General features: G+C 38.3%; 1 protein-coding gene across 6 annotated transcripts in view; it reads right to left on the bottom strand.

Moving 5' to 3' along the window:
* The window catches only part of LOC137298154 (poly(rC)-binding protein 3-like), a 351,152-nt gene that overhangs the window by 287,829 nt on the left and 40,904 nt on the right, over window positions 1-22,419 (bottom strand). For all 6 annotated transcript variants that reach the window (XM_067830277.1, XM_067830285.1, XM_067830289.1 and 3 more), the window contains exon 2: window positions 11,135-11,198. The gene's annotated coding sequence lies outside the window, so the exon portion shown is untranslated. The remainder of the gene's footprint in view (window positions 1-11,134; window positions 11,199-22,419) is intronic.

Below are 22,419 nucleotides of genomic sequence, written 5' to 3'. Positions count from 1 at the left end.
AAAGTACTCTTTTCCACTCTCATTCCGTAAGTAAAATGCCATAGGTTTCCAGAATATTCATGTAGCAAACCATTGCACCAAGCTATCCCAGAATACCAATTGGGGATTGATTAAAGAAGACAACTCTATCATCATCTACTTAAAACATAGTAATTAGATCAGGAGCAGACAAGCAGACAGACTGAATCCAACCAACTGTATTATGCTGGTTGCAACTTCTGCCTCCCCAGTCAACACTGTGACCCCAGGCACCGACACATGGTGTTCCTGGTGATGTATGTCATGTAGCCAATGTGGCAGGACACGGTTACATTGAGTCCCACTGGCAGTGCACAGATACTGATAAAGAGTGGGATGGAGTGGCAACATCCGGATCTAAAGGACACAATATCCTTCTCTTTATTCTCGGGAACTGCCTCCATTCATATTTCACCCATAATGCACCTCCAGGAGAGTAAGTGAGAGAGCTAGTTTAAGCTTATGAGAGTTTTAGAAATATTCCAGCAACATCATGGCAGGTTGACACCGAAATGGGATTCACATGTTGCATCCATGTGGGGAATCAAACCAGGGTCTTCGGTGTGACGAGCGAACACTGTAACCACTAAGCTACCTCACCACTCATAGGCAGAGAACATAACAGGGACGATAATGGACACAGTAGCCTAGAAGACAAGGAATATAACAGGGAACATAACAGTTAGAGTAGCCTGGAGGACACGAAATATGGGATGTTACAGACATTGAATATAACAGGCAACATAACAGTTAGAGTAGCAAAGAGTACAGGGAATACAACAGGGAACGCAACAGTAAGAGTAGCCTGGAGGACAGGGAATATAACATGGGATATAACAGACAGAGTAGCCTGGAGGACAAGGAATGTAACAGGGAACATACCAGAGTAGCCTGGAGGACAGGGAATATAACACGGAACATAACAGAGTAGCCTGGAGGACACTGAATATAACATGGAACATACCAGAGTAGCCTGGAGGACAGGGAATATAACAGGGAACATAACAGACAGAGTAGCCTAGAGGACAGGGAATATAACAGGGAACATAACAGACAGAGTAGCTTGGAGGACAGGGAGTATAACAGGGAGCATAACAGGCAGAGTAGCCTAAAGGACAGTGTAAAAAAAAGACCAGTGAGTCTGTCATACAGACCCTAAAGCAAATAAATCCATGAGAGCCCAAATAAGTCTAGAAAATTTGGCAAGTCTAGATTTCCACAGCTTCTGAAAATGAAGAAAGTCTCAGGGCTCATTTTCACTTGCTCTACTGTGAATGTTTTTTTCTATAAAATATGTTCTTTTCAGAGACCAGTTGTTAGTATAGGTAACACACAGAGGACAAGGGAATATTGCAAGAATTAAAACTGGGAATTTAAAGGACCTGTGAGTGAGGTTGTTTCACACTCGTATGAGCAGTATTCCAGTATGGAGTGTGTCCGATTCAAACAGAGAACTGCAATGTGAGGAGGATATTGAGATATCTTAATGAATACTGTCAGGTGAGATCAGTCTGACCCGAGCCAGGAAAGGCCACAAAGTAGTCATGATTCTGACAGCTGTTGTAAATTGGACATCCTGCATCACCTGATGCAACTGAAGAAGGGCCGTCTTACAGTGTCAGTACAAACCTACACTGACATTTGGTTCCAGAAACATAGCTATCTTACTTAAAAATCGAAATAATATGTCCATCTACAAAACAAGGCCAGTCAAAGTGCCCAATACATATGACATATTGTGTAGATGTGGAATCAGTGAGCAAGTATACTTTTATTCTGCACACTGCAATATTCCAGCTTTACGCCAGCAGTCTGAGTCTGGACCAGACACCCCTGCGATCAACATCAGGAGCAGTGATCTACGCCATTGGAATACGATGACATTTGTCAATGAAGTCAGCGAGTGTAAGCACCTGATTCCGTTCATCACCTTGTAGGACACGTATGGGCTACTGAAGATCAATTCTAACCCAGGTCTTTGTGGGTGTATATGTGGTGGGGTGGTGGGGTGGTGGGATAGCCTTGCGGTTAAAGTGTTCACTTATCACGCCAATGACCCAGGTTCGATTATCCACATGGGTACAATGTGTGAAGCCAATTTCTGTTGTGTGCTGTTGTGATATTGCTGAAAAATTGCTAAAATTGGCATAAAACTGAAATTCACTCTCTACCACTTCACATGTGGACAATGTACCTTTCTATATCACTAGAGCAGTCACGTATGTGATATAAATTCAGCATCTAACAGGGAATAATATAAATACATTCTCTAGTATTCTATAGTGAGTTTGGTTTTAAGCAAACCTGACCAGAACTTCAGTGTTCCATTTCAAATTTTTCAAACAACTGCTAATACGTGTACATTCTTGTCAAAGTTTGCCTAAGGATATGACGTAGATTTTCTGATGCACATAATAGTTGAAATTACTTGTGTCCAAGATAATGATGCTTCTACAGGGCTGTCTCTTATGCTTGTGTGCACATATTAAAGAATATACGGTATTCAGTCACAGCCATGATTCCTGTATCACCCCCTAACATTGTTACTCAGGGGTCAGTGTGATGACGAAATCTGTCCCAGGATCAGGTCACTTGGCTCTGTTGTGTTCATGGACTCAATCAGCTGAGCGGCACAGTGGTGTAGAGACCAACCATAGTTTCTGAATTTTAATACTTTTGGTAGAAACAAATTATTCCTTTTAATTGGAAAGGAGCCTTGGTGAATGGTAGACTAAACCTGAAGAAATCCCAGACTTGCTTCATGTGAGGTTTTATTATTGCAGAAAGGGCCGAGTTGATGGGAAAATAATGAGGTTTAGAAACGGTGACAAAGAGGTACATTATCAACAATTATCATACACTAATACACAGCTTAAAGTTTAGCCTCTGAAAATATATAATAACTTGGTGTGACTTGACATTCAGTGAGGAAAATCTAGACTTGCGTCATTTGGAGCTTTTGTATTACATAATAGCCTGGGCAGAAAGTAAAATCATATGGTTCCATGGCTGTGAGACAGAGTAAGACATTCCAACCTGAAGAAAAACACACTTGTTCAGATTTAAGTATTTATTAATGTACATAAGACTCCCATTTTCTGTTTGTTGTATAACAGCACACTTGGAAATTTTCAAGTTAGCATCATTTCCTTTTTGCATGGATGAATAGCTGATGACTTGGATAATCTTTGGGGAGTTTCCTAATATGCCTAAGCAATTCCTGTGAGACTGATGTTGGGGGTATTAATGTGTGGCACACTGGATGCATGGAAACTAACCAGTTTTTGTACCAAACATGTGAAAATAAACATCTAATGGAGATTTATTTTTGTTTCATCCAACCTCAGATTGTGTGGGGCTTTTCGTAACTCTTAAAGTGAAAGAGTGATTGAGTAAGTGAGTGAATGAGTAGGTGAGTGACAGAGTAAGTGAGTGCATGAGTGATCGAGTGAGTGAGTGAATGAGTATAGTTCCATGCAGTTTTTATGTTTCCAGTCAGATTCATGTTTGACATTAGATTTTCACGTACCTAAATTGTATAGCAATGTTGTGAACATATATTTGCATCGTACTACTTCACCCTGTGCCTGTTCTTATCCCAACACAAACTGGTAATTATGCACCATGTTCCTTTACTTTTCCCCAACAGTATATGAAACTAATCCTTCGATATGTCAGGTCACTGTCAACTCAACATGATGTTACCACGTGAATTTCTTGCCAGCCATCACTGATATGAAAAGCCATGTAATTGGAAACACATCATATTTTTAATGGATTAACATGGATATTTAATCAACCAATGAAACAGTCTAGTGACAGTGCCATAACTTTGTCCCTCAAGAACAGAAACCTTCAGCTGTACCATAAACAGCTCAATTACACATTAAGGCAACTGGATTCTATCAGTTTTTGTTTGGTTCATTACCCGAGTTACATATGCACCAACAACAGTAGAGAGCACAGATGGATGTGGGAAGGAAACCCTATTAATAATAAATTTGCTTCAAACATGTTAAAATCTAGCTGAGACAAACCATCAGTTGATAAAATGAGCAAAGGTCAATAATGTTTGGCAAAGAAGAACATTTCTCTGTGCTGCAGCATCAGCAACAGCAACAGCAACAGCAACAGCAACAGCAGAAGCAGAATCTGCAATTCCATCCAGGGCCAAGGTCGAATGGGTGAGCTCTAAACTAGAGAGCAAGCATTTTCAGAGCATTAGTAACCATCAGCCATTAGTGATGGCTTCCAAGCATCTTTCCAAACAATTTTCACTCCAACCACCCATCATGAACCACTGTCAGCAGTCTTTATTTTTTAAGCATTCATAAAACCATCAGACATCATTAGCTATCTGTCCATGACATGGTCACAAAAGGCCATCTTTATATGAAGAAAATACACCAAGCAAGGGCAACAACTGTTTCAAAGGGAGGTAACTCCAGAATGCTTGTATGACTGACCACTGCTCATAATTCCAGAATCATTACAGTCTACTGCCAACTTACAGGTCAGTCGAGTTGTCTTCCACTGATTAAAAGATAAAGGAATAGGAAGGACTGCAAGTTGTGCTCACCCACTGAGACCCCAGATGAGTGAGTGAGCAAGCAAGTTAGGTTTTATGCTGCTTTTTAGCCAGATTTCCATGAATAACATTGCTGGTGACACCAGAAATGGGCTTGACACACTGTACCCATGTGGGGAATTGAACCAGAAATAGGCTTGACACATCGTATGCATGTGGGGAATTGAACCAGAAATGGGTTTGACACATCGCATGCATGTGGGGAATCGAACCATGGTCTTTGCCAAGGCAAGTGAACACTTAAACCACTAGACTAACCCACCACCCCGACAGCCCAGGTAAAAAAGACAGAGACCCCGAACCAAACCAGTTCACGTTTTATTCCCCTATTTTGGGGGCTTTTGTTTTTTGTTGCTTAGTGCAAGGAAGGGTAACAACAAGTACCATCTTTGGGTACGATGCAGCACAGAATAGAACCATCAACCATCAAACCCCCTCTCGTCAGACACATTAGCCACAATTCAATGAAAGCAGTCAGTGAGCTTTAAATCAACTCAAGATGTTGAATTTGGAAGCACTGTAACGATAACTATTTGAGGAGAACCATGAAACTACATAATCATTATCAGAACTATTTATTTGCCTCATGAAACCTGTATCATTAATGATGCCAAACTCATCAAAGAGATGAAATCCATTGAAAACTTTCAACTAGGTTGCACAAATCCAAACTTACAACGAATATTGCCTTTGATCAAGAAAATGCTGCATTAATCAGTAGCAACCTTTCACAGGAACTGTCAGCCCAAATCATCTTTCGGAAGAAACAAAAACGCCATCAGTCTTTTTGTTTCTCAGCTTAATTCAAAACACACGCACCTCTTATATCAACAAGCGAAAATGAACAAGCATGCTGGTTATGCAACATCAGTCTTTGCAGCAGTAAGCCAAGGATGGTGAATGGTTAAAATTTGGAAATTGGATTCTGTCCAAGGCGTCAATTGCTCATGTGAAGTAACAACAGCTTTGACATTTTCCGCAGAAAAAATCATCCTTGTAAAAGCTGATAGATTGTCTCGAAGGTCTTCAGGGAGATCAGCCATATTTCCTTGCCCCATGGGAGGTCACGGTTTTCACCTCCACACGCACTGTTAATTATTACATCATACGCTCCATGGTGTAACACAGCAGACGTACCATCAAAACATGGCTGAACGTGTGGGAAAACCCAAGCTGCAGATTTAGTCTTTAAAGATTCCCTGCTCTCCGGACTCTGGTCCTGACCCACTTAGCTTCCAAAACTACAAACATTGATACATTTGAGATGCCATAGTTAAACTAATGGAACATGAGAACAGCAGCATTATCCCATAGACATTCATCCAACTCACGTAGGTAGCAGCCTGAGGGTGAGACGATACAGTTTACATCATGCGTAGTAATAGTTCTGCTGTTTATGTGGTCCAACCTAGACTTACTGCCAGACTGTTCCATCTTTCAGCTTCAACAACTGCTTATTGATAAAAGTTTCCCACTGCTGACTTGCAAGTTCGCGTTGTAAAAGGCTCGAGTTCGGTGAATAAGTGAGTTTATTTTTATGCTGCACTCAGCAATATTCCAGCCATATTTTGGCCCTCTGTACATAACCAAGTCTGGACCAGACAATCCAGTGATCAACAGTATGAGCATTATCTATGCAATTGGGAACCAATGACATGTGTCAACCAAGTCAGTAAGCCTGACCATCTGATCCCGTTAGTTGCCACTTTCGATGAGTGAGTTCAATTTTATGAAACTTTCAGAAATGTTTAAGTAATATCAGACAGGGGACAACAGACTTGGGCTTCACTCATTGTACCAAAGTAGGAAATCAAACCCATGTCTTTGATGTGATAAGCAAACACCTTAACCACTACACTACCTCACCATCCCTGCTTAAGTCATAAGTTTCACTGTTTCTCAGACACACACATTTTTGTGTTGTATTGTAGAGTCAGCAATATGATGTTTACATTAACATGGATCTCAAATATTCATCTCAACATATGCTAAATATGCTGGGAGACATCATGCTGTTTGAGGAGACAGTGAAGAAGTCATGTGGTTTGAAGCATTTGTTCACTGACACAGAGGTTTGTTTCCCCTCATGCCACGTGTGAACCCCATTTTGGTACCATCTGTTACAACATTGTTGAAAGCAGCATTAGACTGAATTCACTCACTCACTCATTCTAAAACATCGACAGATTTGAGAAATGAGTAAATGGGTGCATCAAGAAAGTCATAAATTCACACATACTTTGACATTTCTGCACGGACCAGACAAATTCAAGCATTAAAGGGTGTGAAAAGAGTGTCCTTACTACTCCATGTTTGTGAAACCTGGATTGGTTGATAAGTCATTCAGAAAGTCTTGGCGCAGTAGGGTAAGCTAGTGGTTAAATTGTTTGCTCATCGTGATGAAGGTCGGGGTTTGATTCCCCACATGGGTACACTGTGTCAAGCCAGTTTCTGGAATCCTTTGCTGTGATACAGCTGGAATATTACTAAAAGCAGCGTAAAACAATACTCAATCACTCAGAACCTGATTGAGTCAGCTAACGTTCCAAATGAACTGTGGCCTACACAGATATCTACTTTACAGTAGTAACAGTCGTCATCTCCTTTCACAGTCGTAAAACGCTGGAAAAACGTCTCTTGAGGCATATATATGATGAAATCAGTGTATCAAGGACGAGTCTTTACTATTGACTTGTCTGCAACCTACAGCCTTTGGCCCCGACAGACTTTCAGACAGTATTACAGAGACACTGAGTACAAAGTTCACAGTTTTTGACTGACTATGGCTAGACCTCATCATGAACAGATTCTGGCTGATATCACATTGTGAACTGATTCAGGCTGAAATCATATTTTTGTTTATGTGGAATGATTGAGGCTGATATTAAATTGAGGTCTGATTATTCATTTGTAGTTTAATGCTGCACACAGCAATATTCCAGCTACATCTGCAAATAATAGAGTCAGGACCAGACAAATCAGTGATCAACAGCATGAGCATCAATCTTTGCAATTTGGGATATGATGATTACACAATGTGATTTAGAAAGTGGTCAAATGCAACATATGTTATATTTGAGATTCCACTGTTTCTGTAAAGTATAGATTCTTGTACTTTTGTAGGGTTGAGTCCAATGATACGATGACATACATCAACCAAGTCAATAAGACAAACCACCCAATCCCATTAATCGCCTCTTATAAAGCTTGGGTTGCTGATGATCAATTCTAACCTAGATCCTCACTGGCCAAGATCACATACGGGACTGACCAGATGGAAGACCTTTCTGCAGTCTCATCATGGTTGAGATCACCTTCTGGTCTGACTGAAGCTCTCACCATATTTGGGAGATCACCTTGTAATCTCATTAAGATGTAGACATGGTAGTGAGTATGCTTTTACACAGACAATAGCAATATTCACTGACAGGGTTACTAGAAAAGGCTTCCGACATGGTACGTGTGGGGAATCAAATGCGGAATTAGATATGAATTAATCGCCGCCATATTTGAATTTGATTTAGGTTTAGAACTGACAGTAGGTCACTGCACTGAGGGTGATGGGTTTTACACTGATTGTTGCAAAATTCCACTTATTTCATAGAGGGACATCAGAAATGATCTTCACACACTGTACACATGAGGGAATCACTCCCGTTGTCATAGTTGCAAACACTTCAACCACTAAACTAACCTATAGAACATAAGTCCCAGTTGGGCAGGATGATTACTAATCTCATATTGTGGGCTGATGGAGGGTGAGGTTACTGACTGACAACACTGTTGACAATGGTGGTGGCAGAGTAAACAGCGTTCAGTTATGTAGACTTGAACAGCTAGACTCAATGACTTCATGAACGAGTCTTGTATTTGATACATAAAAATGAAAGTTGTGATTTAAAAAACCGACATCAATGGTGGAGGTATTTCCAGACCAAGATTACTATTGGATATGTCTGAGCATGTCTGAAACTGAATGGATTGAATAATTGAATTTATGAAACAAACAATAGTGCTTACATATTCTGCACACAAAAAGTTTTGACCCCATAATGTTTTATATATGGCCAGACCAATTTTATTTCTTGCTTTATGGAATTTTGGTCCCCAGAAAACCTAAAAGCAGGAGGGGAGAAAAATAAAAAGAAAATCACCAGTCAAACTAAAATTCCTTCTAAATACAAAAAAGCACTTAATTTTGACAATTTATGAAGTGTTTATGGAGCAAAATACAATGTAAAAAATATCTTCTTTGAAGTAAGTTTACAGACATGTCCCCCCAAAACTATCTAGATTTCATTTTTTGAACGGGAATTTTTTTCCCCCTTACTTTTGAATAAATACAACTGACAGATCTGTAAGACAAGAAACAAAATTGGTCTGGCCTAAGTTGTGAAAAAAATGCTGTATTGCAAGATTGTGTAACAACAGGATTAACATGCATAATTCAACATGAATTTGTTGACACTGTTTCCTAAGACTGCCATGACTAGAGGATGAATGAAGGTTGGTGGTTTGGTTTATCTGCAGAACATACCATTTTGAAACTTATTTCATGAGTCATTCCAGGACCTTGTCTGAAATATCATGTTATCTATGGTCAGACACAGTTGAAAATCTTTAATGCAATACCAGATTACTTATACTAATAAGAAAGAACTGCATGTTTTTCAACTTCTTTTGAGTAACACATATTAATACACAAAGAAGTATTTGGAAAACACTGTGACGAGATACAGTATATCATTATATGATGGAAGTAATGGCAGTGAAAAATTATGTTGACATAAAAACCTTTGATTTGACATCTGACAATACTCCATAATAAACATTAATTACTCATTGAAGGCCACTGTGACATGTTTCATAGGATGGTGTGCCATCAATGTCATCTGTTGGAGATTTATGACGCTCATCTCTTTTTCCATAACACCACAAATACCTGCTGATAACGCACAAGCTATCCTACACTCATGACTCCCTACTGCTGACATCCAGGAAACATAGGCTAAAAAGGAGTGAGTGAGTGAGTGAGTGAGTGAGTGAGTGAGTGAGTGAGTGAGTGAGTGAGTGAGTGAGTGAGTGAGTGAGTGAGTGAGTGAGTGAGTGAGTGAGTGGATGATTGGGTATGGTTTTACAACGCTCTTAGCAATATCCCAGCAATATCACGGTGAGATACACCAGGAATGCGTGGGAAAATTAAAGTATTTTTCTATAAAAAGAATGTTAAATTACAGTATTACTGATCACTTTAGCAAGCCCTAATTTTGATATCATGAGTTACCATGGCATGAGAATCATGACATCACAGTTTACCCTTGTCATCTTTACCATCTACACTCAAAACAAACACCAACTAACAAAACAGGAAGAATAATTTCAGATGTAAAGTACAATTTCACCTTTGAGTCTTTTGATATTAAACAAACCATCACTTGCCCATAAACGTTTATAAAAGTCAGTGTTTTATTCTTTTACTGACCTGTGTTAGACTTTTATCAATACCTGTTGATAAACTCGATATGAAAAGAACCTTGTGCAATATAATCTGTATAGGATGGCACACTCCAAGCAACCTTGACCTTGTTTCCTGTGATATTAAACTGACAACTGCTCCATTTGTCAGTCATTATCTCTGGGTATCATTGTTAATGAGAAAAATGAACCTGTTTGCACTTATCTCCATGAAGACTTTTCTGCCAACTCTTGACATAATTACATGAAATATCCCATCAATCAGGTATGAACAATGAGCCATAGCATTTTCCTCACACAACACTTATATAATGCTATGAAGTAAACATTGTTGCACATTGTACCAGGTAACCTGAATATATGAAGGCCACTGTGCAAAGAAAAATTGAAATGTTTATCAGATATTGGTGCATTACTATGACCCTACCAGGCTAACAATTTCTATAAGACATGTTGTGTCTATCCTCAGAGTTCCACACTATAATTGGGATCTTTTCATTCATATTTGAAACTACTTTACATGGATCTTGTATCAATTAATTCTTTCTTGTACTGTTTACCCCTGTCAAGGAACACTTAATGTAGTCATGTAAGGATATAAGTCACTACTCATAATGAACTTAGCGAAGAGATGATGTAATTCACCACTCATAATGAATTTATTTAAGAGATAATGTAATTCACCACTATAATGAACTTAGAAAAGGAAAAGATATGATTCACCACTTATAATGAACTTGGGCAAGTAAAGATATACTTAAAATGTACGAATCCAAGTAAAACTTTAATTAAAATCTCAATATAATTTTGTCAAGTAGCTATATATTTACTGGCATTCATAGCCATGTAGCTATATAACACTCTCATTATGTGCCAAGCCAAAAATAACACTTAAGTAATCATTAGGTAATAGCTGAATTATAATACAGGAAAATAATGTGGCACAACTCCTTGAATATGGAGTATGTGTTAAAAACAACATGTCAAGGACCATATAATTTGAAATCATCCTAAGGATTCCTGCACTATTTGTGACAATGATGACCAGCTTACCTTCACTGAACATATAGACTCTCTACCACTGATTCCCGGTGTCCGAGTTCTAGTCCCAGTCAGTCTGTAACAAAGATAAGTGTCAAGTCAGCATTTTCCTCTATGATGAAGCAATTACCTCAACTTACAACTATGAAGATAAAAAGCGCAGATATGAACTCAAAATGGCCACATGCTGTCTTATTTTCAACTATGCTCAAGTACTTGAGTTAATCAGGAGGTCTGACATGTAGACAAGCCCTGTCAATCATAAAACACACCATGCTGAGAATGTACAAAAAATTCAACAGAGCCAAGTCAGCCATTTGTCAAATATTCTCAAGATTCTTCTTCATGGGTAAAAAGTGTGACACATTTGTTTCCTCGGTACAAATGGAAACCTGACACCCAAACACTGTTGTCATTAGAACTGCTGATAGACTGACAGACACATTCAGTCACCAGGCAACAAAATAAAATGGGGATAAAGTAGGCTAATTTGTTATTTTTCCTAAATTCAAGAACATTCCTATTATGCACAAAGTTAACTCAACCTGTCATCCCAGATGAAGGACATTTGTTCCCTGTCTGACACATTTACACATTTAACTGTGAACTTGTACAGGGGTTTAAGGCAACCAGACAGAGGGAATGCAACTACAGGCAAGGAACTTCAGTCATTCAGAAAAGCAATTTCAGTCATTCAGGAAGTTATTTAGGGTGTCAGTGGCCAACTATTTAATTAGTGGGAAATATTTGCCAGCCAGTTTCAGGTAATTCTTGAACAAACAATTTTACATCAAACCCCATCATGTCACGTCAGTGTTATGTCATAATGACAAGATGTTAGGTTGCAGTATTGTTCATGTAATGATGTTATGTTGAATTAAATAAAAGCAAAAATATAAGAATCAGAATGCTAACCATATCCATTGTGAGTGAGCGGGCGAGCAAGAGGGGTCTTACGCGTCTTCTTGTAAAGTTTAATATCACTGACAGGAACACCAGACATGGGCTTCACATACGGTTAATCGAACCCAGAACTTCAGGGTGATGAGCAAACACTTCAGTCACAATTCTCACCTCCCATCCTATCCAGATCTATGAGAAATCTCCACGAAACGCAGAGTCGAGTGTCCAATTCTGACTATGTCATGAGCATATGATAATGAATCACTGTCACAAAGTGAAGTGTTGGCAGAAAGATGTGAGTATCATGTCAAACTAGTGGAAACCATCATAAATACTCAAAGGCTAGTCAATTAATCAAGTGAAAACATCCAAACTATATAGTACAAGTCAAAGAAGGGAACTGCACTGGATGTCACTTTTGTTTATTAATGCAACAAATTTGGAAATATCCTCTACACACTGAGCATAAAATGTTCAGCAAGTTTTATTGAAGGTTTGAACCAAAGAACTTCCGATTCAGAGGCTGGATCTGATGGAGTATTGCTTGCTGTTCAGGGAAAATTGATTATTGGAAAGATTAAATCATTCCTATATGTCATGGCGTCATCCTGAAGGCATGTAATGGTCAAGTGATGCTGTGTCATGGCATCACCTTGAAGTCATGTCATGGTCAAGTGATGCTGTGTCATGGCATCACCCTGAAGTCATAACATGATCGAAGGATGCTGTGTCATGGCATCTCTCTGAAGTCATGCCATGATCGAGGGATGCTGTGTCATGGCATCGCCTTCAAGTCATGTCATGGTTAAATGACACTATGTCATGGCATCACCTTGAAGTCATGTCATGGTTAAGTGATGCTATGTCATGCCATCATCTTGAATGAGCATAGTTTCACACTGCCTTTAGCAAAAATACTCCCACAGCATCACGATATCATGGGTGAGGACACCAGAAAGGGCTTCACATATTGTACCCATGTGGGTAACAGAACATGCGTCTTCCCCATGACCACTTTAACCACTAGGCTACCCCTTACCCCAACATCATGTTGAAGTCATGTCATTTTCAAGTGATGTTGTGTTGAAGAGTATGTCATGTTGAAAGGATAGAGCTTAATAAAAGTTGGGCTCTTATCTTATTTCAGGTTCAGAGCGACAAGACTAACACAGGACCTATATATCCCTTGTTAGGTGTGTTTCCACAACAGTGAGTGAGTTTGGCTTTAAACCGCACTCAGCATTATTCCAGCTATGTGGCAGAAGTCTGTAAATAATCCAAGTCTGGACCAGGCGTGTGGCCACATGATCTAACAAGAACTACACAAACAAAGTTCACGACTTGTTAGATCATATGGCCACACATATGGTCCAGACTTGCATTATTTACAGACTGCTGCCACATAGCTGGAATATTGCTGAGTGTGGCGTAAAACCAAACTCACTCAGTCAGTCAGTCAGTCACAATGTTAAGGACCAACTAAAGATTCCCTCATGGTAGTTAATCCGTCAGCCAAGGAAGTTATAGGAAAGTATATGGTGGCTTGATACTTTTCAGGAGTAGTGCATATCCAAGACCTTCAAATTTGGCACACCTCAGCATGGAGAACAACACATACACAAAGGATTCTCTCAAATATCATGGCAATTTCACAGCTATTTGCTGCATAAACTTTCAAAGTCAATTCAATAACAAAGCACTGTCCACCCATGCTCAGCTTGTATTGACATTTTCTATAACAAGTATCTCCTTCAAACCAGTGATGATATTCCTAGGGGACAAAAAAAAAACATCTCCCGGCAAAAACATCCCAACAGTTTACTACTCTCTTTTGTATATAAAGATTATCATTAAATATTTATACCATTGTTGAGTGTCTGACTTCTCTCAATCCAGGTCACACTGCTCCGTCTCGCGTTCACAATAAACATTTCAGGTGTACTGAATAATGTTAAAGTTCAAGAAATACATATTGCATACTAACACAAGAGGTAAAACTATCTCTCTGTGTAACACGGAGTCATTTAAGTAAACATCTTATGCTGGCTAGACATTAAGACCCAACTGGGAGTTTTCATTACAAAGTTACCAAAATAAGTGTTGGCCAATAGTTACCCTTGTTTCAAGGCTGGACTGAACACTAAGCAAATGAAAGTATAGTAATTCTATGCATTAAACAAGTAAGTCTAGATAAGAGGTAATGATGCTAGTCCGTTACAAGAATACTATTTTTTTAGATGCTATCTTTTGAACTATTAATTATAATCTTAGAGACTTGTGCAGTGAGTGAGTATGGTTTTACATCGCTTTTAGCAATATTCAGCAATACTGTGCTGGGGACACAAGAAATGGGCTTCTCACATTGTACAAATGAGAAATGAGGGAAAGCAATCCTGTGTCCTCGTCATCATGAGTGAACACCTTAACCAGGGGGCTACCCCATAGCTCTGATTGACTTCTGAAATAATTGCTGCATCTCAGAATAATGTGCCACCTATATTACCGAGCGATTAATTGAAATCTATCTTTGAAAAAAAAATCTGGCTAACAACCCAGTAAAGAATCCATGCTGTATGCGTTAAGAAGGGAACAGTGACAGAATTACAAAATAACAAAATAAACAAAATAAAAATAAATATGCACCGTAAAAAGTGTATTTTTATGATAAATGGTCAGAACATAAATTTTGATCCTCTGCTCACTTCCCAACAAGGCACATTTGATTTTTTCCAACATACATGTTAAAAAAAGAGAGATTGATTATGCAATGACATGTCTGCAGCTATTCCAAGGCCAAAGTTATTTTACCACCCATTCAACAAAAACCAAACAGTACATGAATGTCGTCTTGGATGAGTAATGAAACTTTCCCTCACATTTTTAATATTTCACATCCTAAGGAAATGACGTCATCAATCCATATTTCCCATCTGCAAGGACTGGTGTACAGCTGGACAGCATCATGTGTACATGCACTGGAGACTGTTTTGAACACCTTCCTTGTTCTACAATGAACAGGTGGTGAGATCTCATGTCAAACACAAGCCATATTGTGAATAAATGGTTGTCTGTACTCCAACAGCCGCAAAGTCACGTCCATGTTTGATTGAGACCATTAGATGTGTAGGGCGGCTGGCTGCCATATTTCTGTCTAGAGTATTACCTGTACCCGTGGAGTTTAGTTTAGTTTAGTTTAGTTTATGACGCTTTTATAGCAATATTCCACAGTGGCTCATATAAGAAATGACCTTCACACACTGAATCAAATCCTGGAGCAAATGAGAGAGGATGTAATTTTATGCTCTAATTTTATAATGACAATACATACAGTCACTACTCTCCTGGGTCTAGCAAAAAGAAAGGGTTGGAAAAAGTGAGTGAATGTTGTTATATGTAGTAGTTTTATAATAACAATAGAATCACTAACCACTCTCCTTGGACTAACAAAATAAAACGGTTGGAGTGAGTGTGTGAATGTTGATTTATGCTGTAGTTTTAAAAATGATAGTAGTCTCTCTAGGTCCCACACACCAGTGGTAGGAAAAATGAGCAAGGCCAGGGCTCGGCTGGCAATCTGAGGCAATCTCAGTGACAAAAACCACTGGCAATACGACTATCTTAGTGCTCACATCTTTTCGTGAAATAGGGCCCAGTTCAATCAGGACATGAAGTAAAGAAACTGTCCATGCAACAGACTGACATTCAATGCAGAATGGTTATCTGGTTCAAACCATGATGCATAAATGCAGATGCTAATAGCAGGTACTTCTTGTCTCCCAGCCTGGTGCTAAGCTGTACTAGGACTGGTCACTGTGCTGTGACTCTTTGATGTATCCATGTATTGTTACACTGTAGCATCTTACTGGCTAGGTGACCATAAGCACCTTGCATTAACAAATACATATTACAATCCATTCAGTGTCATGCATCAATGTAATGTAATGTTGTGTTAGGGCACATGTACTGTCATAGAGTGATTGGGCACAATATTACACTGGTAATGACTGGACACATATACTGTATAGGCATGAAGGGTCATTTACACTGTCAGGGTGTGACTGGGCACACACACTGTCTTGGCATGATGAAGCACATGTTTTGTCGAGAGGTTGGGCACATTCATTACAAGCATGACCGACAAAGGAAAATCAAAAGCCAGCAAACTTTTCTCCAGCTAAGGCTAATACTCGCCAACAAAGTTCAGCATTACCTATATAATGTTTAACAATCTGGTACACTACCACACTGGCCTGGTTATCTAGGTAAGAGACCTGCTCCTTACCTTGAGGTCAAACCAGATGAGATGCAAAGAAGAGGATATATTTGGCCTAGTAGAATTTGAACCAAGAATAACCTTTGAAAGGTTCCATGTTTATTGAGAGAGGGGATGTATGTAACTTGCCTTATCTGTCCATCTGCCAGACTCATTATCAAGACAGTCAGCTGAAGCCCAGCTAAGGGGCAGGCTTAGCCTGTTTCTCCAGGTATTTCTTATACATGTTGGAGAGGGAAGCATAATGTTTGGCATAATGAGAAAAAAAAAATATTTGGATGAACAAAAAACATTTTAGTGTCAGGCTTGCTAACAATACATGTCATCAATTTGTTAAGCTTGATAGAGAATGGGGTGGAAACACAGGCGCTCATTCAACCAGTGTTTATGATACATACAATAACAACAATTATTACTTGCCCGTTGAAGATACTGCAGTGTAGTATTTTCACTTCAATATTACACCAGTGTAATACCACTTGATGTCAAAATGGTTCAAAGTTGTGACGTCACAATGCTAATGTGGATGTCACGATTTTATTAGGCCTTGCTTGACTTGAAAGCTGAGAGTCCTCACACTATAGGCAATTTCGCCGCTGTTTCAGTCAATTTATGTTGGCGAGTAATAAACAGAATACTAAACTCGCTTGCGTGAAATACCATTTTTATTTAACTCGTTAAAGATTTAGTATCAAACTCGCTTTCACTCGTTTGGTACCAAATCATTAACTCGTCTAATAAAATTGGTATTACACGTAAGGTCGTTTAGTATCCTCTATCAACACCATAAACATCAATGCCTAAGCATACTCAAAGTGCAGTGCCAGTCTGATTATTAATACTCAGGATAACCAAAGGTGACTGTGAAGCGCTAGAAGCTTAGTTGTCACATGACTTATCCTACCGGGTATCCATTTTCTACAGCGTTATTTATTTACCTGAATGAAATCCTGATAGAGGGATTGGTTCATAGGTAACACATAATTTTATGAGCAGAAAACATTTTATTGTCACTATTATATTCTGTTAATCATTCAAAGCAATCCAACCAGTTTGTCACAGACACATCACTGTCGACTGTAAATATGTCTGGTCGAGAAGAACAGTGGTTGATAGTGTGAGCACGGATCCATGAAACTGGGCTACAATGACAGTTGGTTCACTTACTACATGAACACCATGCCACCACCAAACTTAATTTTTTTATGTAAAGACAAACACTAAAAAATGAAAACAAAAACTAACATCTAACACATTGTAGTGTATGCACATTTACAAAATTTCCAATTATACAAATCTCTTATATTATGAAATACACTTCGTACATTGATAATCTGAAACAGCTTGGCTGGCCTTGACCTTCAAAGTAGAGGCCACATTGAATATGGGATATCAAGTGATTGAGTTGGCAGGAAATACTTTTTGATAAAAACGTTAACAAATAATGTCGCAATTCAACAGCTGTTCAACTTCAACAGAAATACACATACCACCACAAATAGTTGAAGACAACCACATTATCAAATTCTATGATGAATCTCTTACTACACTTCACTCAAAAGCTCTAAAGGCGTCCACTTCTTTCATACTGAGGTGACAGGGTAGCCTTGTGGTTAGGTGTTACCTTGTCATGCATAAAACCAGGGTTTTACTTCCCACATGCACAAAACATGTGAAGCCCATTTCTGGTGTTCTCAGTGAAATTTGCTAGAATACGGCTAAAAGTGACATAACACCACACTCACTCTTTCGTATATGCTATTGTGGTTAAACTGCCATACTACTCAAAGATATTACGGATATCCTGATACATGGCTAATCTGTCATATGCCTAGAGGAGTTAAATATATAGAGTATACTAAACGACCTTCCGTGTGATACCATTTTTTTTAAATGAGTTAATGATTTGGTATCAAACGAGCGAAAGTGAGTTTGATACTAAATCTTCAACAAGTTTAATGAAAATGGTATTTCACGGAAGCGAGTTTAGTATTCTGTTTATTACTCGCCAAAACAAATTGACTCAAACTGCGGGGAAATCCCCTATAGTGTGAGGACTCTCAGCTTTCAAGTCAAGCAAGGTCTAGTAAAATCGCGACATCAACATTAGCATTGTGATGTCACAACTTAGAACCATTCTGACGTCATACGTCAAGTGGTATTACACTAGTGTAATATTGAAGTGAAAATATTACACTGCAGTATCTTCAACGGGCAAGTAATAAAATATGATTTTTTCATATCCCAGTAATTTGTCACACTAACTACAATAAGGATTAATGCTTGGGTAATCCTCAGCTTCCTGAGTTTTAAGTTTATATCACATCGGCAATATTTCAGCCATATCGAATCACACTCCTGTGTGTGTATATGTAACAAGGTTAACAAGGTAACAAAGTAGACAGATCAGTGAGCTTGACATTCACCAGATAATCGTCTTTCAAAAAGCCTCAAGTGAAACACACAAAAAAAGCCAGTAATTCAAAGTTTCCACAACCTTGTGGCACACAAAGAGAATCTTCATATCAATCATCTGTCTCTGAAGGAGACTCACTGATGAAGGCTGGGAGATAGGATATTGTGTACTTGAGAAAAGGATGTAGATTCTTAACTGACTCTATCTCGCCCCTATCCACAGTGTCGTATCCTAAACACTGGGTTGTGTCTCACTGAACTTATCAATGTCACCCTGCCTTCAATATTTCATTTAAGTTTTGACTGGCGAAGATGCAGGGTTGAGCAAGTCTTCAGCAAACCCATTCCTGTCACAAAAGGTGACTATGCTTGCCGTAAGAGGTGATTAACAGAATTGGGTGGTCAGACTAAATGATTTGGTTGACATACGTCATTGGTTCCAAATTGTACACATTGATGCTCATGCTGTTGATCACTGGATTGTGTAATTATTTACAGGCCGCCATCATATAACTGGAATATTGCTGAGTTGCCAAGTAAAACTAAACTCACTCATTCAGTTAAGCTTAAATAATTCACACACTTAATAAAAGCGTAGTGAATGAGGTCAAATCAAACTGAAGCCACAGATTATCATATTGAGACCTTATTTCAGCACAATCACAGAATTACAAAATACATATGAAGCCAAACTATATGCCGGAATGTTTGTTTTCTACCCAGTTTTCTATATGCAATAAATTTTTTTATTCAAAATTATCTTATCTGTTTGCAGACTGTGACAAACTTCTTTCATGATCACTATGGAAATACTGCATGGTAATTTTTGACACGAGAAATCTCCCAAATTATTTAAACATTGCATGTAATGAATTCGGTTTACATCAATTCACATATTTTTTTACCACACAGAAATTTCAGTGAATTAAATGATAGAAATCTGAAAACTCCAAGCATATTAGAAAGATTAACATCTCCTTCTCAAATATTATTTTTGACAAATTTCCCTACATATTTAATTCCAAGCATCTATTTTACACTCAGTAGTTAGAAAAGGGCAAATATTTCCACACCCTAAAAAGTTAACACAAAAATATTGATGCAGTACCTTTAAGTGCACACTTAAATACTTTACAAGCACAGAGAAATTAATTGCAGTATGTCTTCAAATACTTCATCTTAGTTTAACAGCTTGTATCGTCAGTAAACAGTTTGCATTTTAAAAATATTCTATGAAGTTTAATGTTGCCTTATTTTTACAATTTGGTTTATGAAAATAAGCTGAACAAGCTGGGAAGCCACATGTGCTGTGCTCAAGAGGGCACAATTCCAACAGGCTCTCTCTGGGTTCTTTTCAGGGAGCAATCATTGTGTAGCGATCTTTTCGCAAAGGTTGTCCCTACTGTTAAGCTCTGCTGTATCAATACAACATTAAATTGCATATAGAATACAAGTGGAGAGTTAAACTAAACCTGATGAGTGGATACTTTACCTACTGACCCACCAGACTCTCTCCTTAGCCTTGTGACTATTTTACAAATGTGTAGTCCTAGGCCAAATGGTAGAAAAGTCCCTATCTTTTAGGATCTCTCAGCAGCAGTAAACGTGTTATTCAGTAATTAGTATGACACCTCCCACCCTCCAAAAAATCTTGTTGATGTGGAACTAGCTACAGGAGGTATCAGATTACTAAAAACTAACTGGGTTCAGTCCACTGTTGAAACAGTGTCCACATGTTCATAAACAAACTGCTTGAGAATTGATCACATTGTCTAATGTGTGGTGACAAGCACTGGTGTTCAACATGGTCAAGATATGCAGTATGGGTGATAAGGCTGGGTGTATCATATTACCTGATTTTCATGATATCTCTACATTTGGCCTAGGAGTATGTGGTAAATGTTTAAGACATCAGTTCAGCCATGCTTTTCTCCAACATATGCACACTGGAATAGTCAGTCAATACAGTTTGAAGCCACTTTCAGCAATATTCTACCAATATTCTAGCAATATTCCAACAATATCTCATCTGGATACTACACAAATGTGTTCATGCATTGTACCTACTTGAACCCAAACAGTATCTTCGGCATGGCGAGCAAACGCTTAAGCCTCCATGCTACCTCACCAACTCCCATTTAATAACTGAAATCATTTGATGACAGCAAGAATATTCTCGAAAACATCATATTCTTTATATTACAATATTGCTTTTGATAAATGTCCCCTATTCGTATCACTTCTAACACCAATATAGCTAACTGGAATATGGACTATCAAAGGACTATTAAATCCAACTCCCTCACTCACTCACTCATTCATTCACAAATACTGTCACAGATGGATAAATCAGCCGGATTTTCCTCCCCTTGGACAAACCTGAAAACTCCATAATGTCTACCCACGTGGAAAATTAAACCCAGTGGTGTGAAATATCAGCTACTATACCACCAACTGGCTTTGTGTTAATCCACTGTACACCCTCATCATTAATACAGATAAGTTTCTGTGGACAGTCACTTTGAATTACAGTGTCAGAGAGACAGCAGAGCACACTGTGTAATAATACATGAAATGCCATCTCTAAACTGAAGATACTCTGACATTTAATCTCTGAGACATTTAATTTTCAGAAAACTAAATAAATCCATTTAAACTATAAAGAAATCCAAATGAGCTGGCAGATTCAGTCTGAACCTCAGAAACACCTAGTTTTGTTTCAAGTTCAAGCATTCCAGAAAGGGATAGGAGGAAGGAGACATTTTGGTGCGCGACTTCCAGACAGTCTATGTAGAAGACAGTCTTCACTGACATTTAGTCCCTGAAATAAGGTTGTCTTTCTTAAAAAAATAAGAAAGTATGTACTAATAAAAATCAAAATGGGACCCAGGCCAATCCTTCAACCCATAGCTGAAGAGAACTAGCAAAGGCAAATCATTTTAGACTTCAGTTGGACTCCTATTTAATTCATACTCAAAAGTCAAGACAGTTTTTACTTTTTGATTTCAAGTTCATGATTATTTCTCTGCAATGTTTTCCAACAGGTGCTAGTTCTTTTATTGATAGCTTCATAAAGATACAGTTTACCCTGATTAAGCAAGCGTTAAGCAAGCATGGACCAGCATCTGTGCTTAAATTTCACATTGAAAACATTTCAAATATTTTATCAAGTAAGAGTTAAATGAGATAGCTCAGTACTGAAATGTAGCATAGAAATAAAACATCCAGAACTGATCTCTGTCTTGATAAATTCACCAGTTTCTAAAACTGCACTTTTAAGAAATACCTCAACTATATGCTTTTCATATTAAGGACATTATTTCAGCCTTAAATATAGATACAGGAAAACTGAAAGGGACCTTTTCGGAATTTTAAACTAAGTGCTGTTAACAGAAAAATTAGGGGGAACATTTTTCCTATTTTTTTATATGAAGACAGGTGTAATGCCTCACTAGTAATGACTCAAGGGAGAATCTAGAATATTTTACTCACTGACATCACAGTAACAACTGTAACTACCAATCGCAAATACTAATTAAAAAAATTATTTACATGTAATTCTTAACTAAGACTGCATGCCATAGATCATAAAATGTGTCCGTCTTTCATACAAGGGTGTGGTTTTGTAAGTAAATATCACCATCAATAAGGCCGAAATATCTTGGGAGAAAAAATACCGAACATGAATAGAAATGAAAGTTTTGAA

The sequence above is a fragment of the Haliotis asinina genome, chromosome 10 (genome assembly GCF_037392515.1).
Source record: "Haliotis asinina isolate JCU_RB_2024 chromosome 10, JCU_Hal_asi_v2, whole genome shotgun sequence".
Classification (NCBI taxonomy): domain Eukaryota; kingdom Metazoa; phylum Mollusca; class Gastropoda; order Lepetellida; family Haliotidae; genus Haliotis; species Haliotis asinina.
This window is presented reverse-complemented; position numbering and strand designations above follow the sequence as displayed.